The sequence below is a fragment of the Pinus tabuliformis genome, chromosome 7 (genome assembly GCF_031772625.1).
Source record: "Pinus tabuliformis cultivar Carrire ecotype Pingquan chromosome 7, CPIR1, whole genome shotgun sequence".
Classification (NCBI taxonomy): domain Eukaryota; kingdom Viridiplantae; phylum Streptophyta; class Pinopsida; order Pinales; family Pinaceae; genus Pinus; species Pinus tabuliformis.
In genome coordinates, this window is record NC_142293.1 from 778,031,511 (window position 1) to 778,035,709 (window position 4,199).

At 38.1% G+C, this 4,199-nt stretch overlaps 1 pseudogene; it reads left to right on the forward strand.

Moving 5' to 3' along the window:
- The first annotated feature begins 557 nt into the window (after positions 1-557).
- Positions 558-3,676, forward strand: LOC149249888 (ribosomal RNA small subunit methyltransferase, mitochondrial pseudogene; annotated as a pseudogene).
- Positions 3,677-4,199: the final 523 nt, after the last annotated feature.

Sequence of the window (4,199 nt, forward strand, 5' to 3'; positions counted from 1 at the left end):
TTGAACACGTCAGAGCCCTTCAAAGGGTCTCTGGCAAGTCAGAGAAGTAAGAAGAAAATTTTACCAGTCAAAAAAAAATTTAAAAATTGATTTTTGTCATTTAAAAAAAAATTGGAATAATATCTTAAAATTTTTTAAGAAGTGCTGTCAAATTGTCAATTTTTTTTTAAATTTCATTTTTCCTGAAATTAGAATTTTAGAAATGAAAAACTTAGAATTTTAGGAATGTTGAATTTGTAAATTTCTTTTCATGTTAAAACTTAAGTCCCATTTTAGAAACTCCCATTTGAAAAACAACAGTTTCCTTTTGAGTTGTTTTTTCTAATTGTGCATATGATGCAAGTTCTTATTACGCCGCGTTTCCCTCTGAAATCAACTCCCCTCTCTGTTTACCTGTCATCGTGTAAGCCACAGTGCACACGATTATATGTTAGACGATTGCAACAATTTCAGCCATTGATCGTTGATTCAAAAGGGTTGCCCAAACGGTTTGGGCGTTTCATTTGGCAGATCGAATAGTTTCATCAGGGCAGTTGAACCGGGCTCTCTAGTGCTACATGCGTCCCACTAACCATGTTGGTGGGCTTTTCTTGTACTGTCTGTGGGTGGAGTTGATTGATCCCAAGGCTGTACTGAGCAGGCAGCACATTCTCACAAATCCCGGTGTTCTCAAATCCATCGTTGAGAAAACGGACATGAGAGAAAGCGATACCGTCCTGGAAATCGGCCCGGGTACTGGAAATCTAACCCTAGAGTTGCTGCAGGCCGCCCACAGAGTCATCGCAGTCGAGATCGATCCTCGATGATCGAAGTAGTTCACAAACGCATAAAGGGGACTGAAATGGCTCAGAGATTGGAGGTGAGTTCCAATTTCCTTTGCATCTTGTTTTTACATTCATTCACCTTATTTACCTCATTAACAATATGTCAATTCCACATGGATTGTGACTCTTCATGCCCACCCCAAGTTTCAAATCCTCAGAGACATGTTTTCCCTTCATGAGTTGTTGCTTCTATGCACCTGTGTAAGTAGCGGCTCAGGCTCCGGCTCCATGTGGATGGGGCAAGGTGTAGGTCTTCTGCGACAATCACTGAGACATATGTTTTCGAATATCTGTTGTCAGCCTGCTATAGTTCGTTGTGATATTCACATAATGGAAATGGGCATGCTTTCTGCATGACCTGACTTCAGTTCATCGTGATAATCCCATAATGGAGAAGGGTGCGCTTGCTGCATTTGTAAACTGGAAACATCAACCAAAAAAAAATCCTACATTGACAACAATACTGAAGAAGGTTTATTTGTGAAATACCACATACATTAAAACTTTTTCAAATCTTTGCCAATCTGAAAACTGGGTTTAGGGTGAATTTCTCATGCCTATGCGATGAAAACTAGCTATGGGGTGAAGTCCTCATGCTTATGTGATAGCAGCCTTCTTTTCTTCAGTTACTACCTTTCTCCAATCTAATGATGCTTAGAAGTACCTGTGTGCTTTGGGAAGCCATAATCTTGTAACGTACTGCACTTTCTGTCTGGCAATGAAAAATGCCAATTTTGGCAATAAAACACTTCTTCTTTTTGCAAATTTGATGTTGCAGATGGATTCCCTACCCCCTTATGTCCAATTGGGCACCTCAATATTAAATTTATGCAATTCAAACCTGTAATTCCAAGATTCTGGCAAAATTTCTGCCAGATTTACAAGGAAAATGCACTGGAAAGAGATTCTGTTTACTGCAAGGTTAGCCTAAGCTATGTGCTTTGCAGGTTCCCTTGTGATGTCTTCGTAATTGTCTCTTGCAATTCCTTTTTTGTTCCTTGTGATTGCTGTCTTTGGTGATACCTTATTAATTTTTGGGATTACGATAAATCAAAGTTGCTCTTCTCTAATATGACTATCTCCTTTTTCTTTTCTGTTATGGACAGTTGGTGCGAGGGGACATACTACGAACAGACTTGCCAACTTTTGACATATGTGTAGCCAATATACCTTACCAGATATCATCTCCGCTCATCTTAAAGCTTTTGTCCACCATGCCCAAGTTTCGAAGTGCCACCCTCATGCTTCAGAAGGAATTTGGCCACCGCCTCGTGGCAAAGCCTGGTGATTCCCTTTTCAATCGCCTGGCTGTCAATGTGGATCTTCTGGCCAGTACCAAGCTCCTTATGGATGTGAGCAAGAGGCATTTTACGCCATGCCCTAAAGTGGACTCCTCTGTTGTGAGAATCGAACCAAGGGCATGGCCTCCTCCAGTCGACTTGAGTGAATGGAATAGATTCACTCTGATGTGTTTCACCAGAAAGAATAAGACTCTTGGTGCAATCTTCCTGTTCATCAATTTTAATCTTGAAGGCATATATCCCTGCTATTGTTTATTTGCTCCCCAAGATTATCTTCTTTAAAGGCATTTAGAGCATGGATGGCAACAATTTCTCAACAAACAGTATAGGTACATTTGCATTGTATGAGCAAATGGAGGAATTTTTCCTTTTTAGTTAAAAGGACGAATCATCTTCGGTTTTTCTTTGCAAGCAATACTTTAAGCAGACAGGCGTTTCAATATGAATTAGTTATGTTTTTTCGATCTCTTCATATTTATTTTCTTCAACATGTTTGAAACCTTTTCTTCTGGGAACTATTGTTTTTGCAAATATTTTACCTTGAATCAATTCGTCTCAGCATGCATTCAAGTTAGTTAGAATGGAATCACATAGGTTTCAGCAGTTTAGCCTAGTCGGTTGTCTCATTAGTCAGGACTTATGAGATGTATGTTAAAAGACTGAAACCTGCTTATGTTAAGGTGAATTTGTGCTGAAAACAGTTTTCAATACTCACGGATCAGACCTTGATCCGAAAAAACTTGTGGGTTAATGGAAACTCATGATCACAGATATAACTGAAAAAGGGAAAAGGAAACCCTCCTATTGAACGATTTCCTCTGCGAAGTTTTTCTCAAGTTCTTGTCAAATACAAGGCAAACTCTTACATTCCAGCTTAACAGAGTTCTTCGCAGAACTAAGGTTTTAAACATTTTGTTCGTAACTGACAGGAAAAATATCTTGAAGATGGATCACTTTCAGCTGCATAATTTTTTTAGTGTTTTGTACTCTAAAGTTGGAGTATGAGGGAAAATATTCCTTGCTCATTAAATAAAGCCTCATCTGTGACTCCGTCGGTAACAACCACTCTTTAGAAGGTAGGCCCCGATATAAATACCAACATTTTGAAAGAGAGTCTAAAATCCTGAAAGGCTCTAAAGATCATAGTGTACAACGGTGACTTCCCCACAAAGATTAGTCTTGCACATTACACAAGACTTGATCGAAGGATTTTCTGCGTAATGAAAAAGGCAATATGGGAGATTCCAATCACGTTCCAAGGCATTTTTTAAAATGTGGATGTGACAAAAGGTTGTTGTGGAACGTGCTGTTTGTATATTTTAACACACTAACACTTTACAACAATGAACTAACAATATTCATGATGAAAATAGCAATAGGGAAGATTTATCTGCATAATGAAAAAGACAATATGGGAGATTCCAATCATGTTCCAAGGCATTTTTTAAAATGTGGACGTGACAAAAGGTTGTTGTGGAAGGTGTTGTTTGTATATGGGAAATTTCTTGATCATTGTGTATAATCCTAATGTTGATAGATATGTCTACTAAGTGGTTCCAGTTAATGGGGCATTGATTTGAGTGGTCAATATATTTTTATTATTTATCAAAGTAATCTTGTGTTGTATTTGTGTTCTTCAATTTATGCCTTACGGCGTTTCCTTTGCAACATCTGATGCAAATGCTAGTTAATTATTATGTCACAATTACCTTTTGATATCATTACATTTGGCAGTTGTTCCCATTTCAAAAACAACAATTTCTTTTCGAGTTGTTTTTTTTAATTGTGCATATGATAGAAGTTCTTATTAATTATTATGTCACAACTACCCCTTGATACCATTACATTTGGTAGTTTCAATTGAGAGCGACTAGATGTCAATATGGGCCATGTATTAGGTCTGTAATTTCATTGGGTTGTGCTTGAAGGTTGCCTAAAGCAAGGTTTGATGACGATTTAAGTTGGAGAGGAGCATAGATTCATCATTCAGCAAACGACTTTCAAGCAAGGTTTAAGCACGATTTATGCTTGGAGAGGAGCGCATTCAACAAGCTTCCTAACATACTGGATTTGA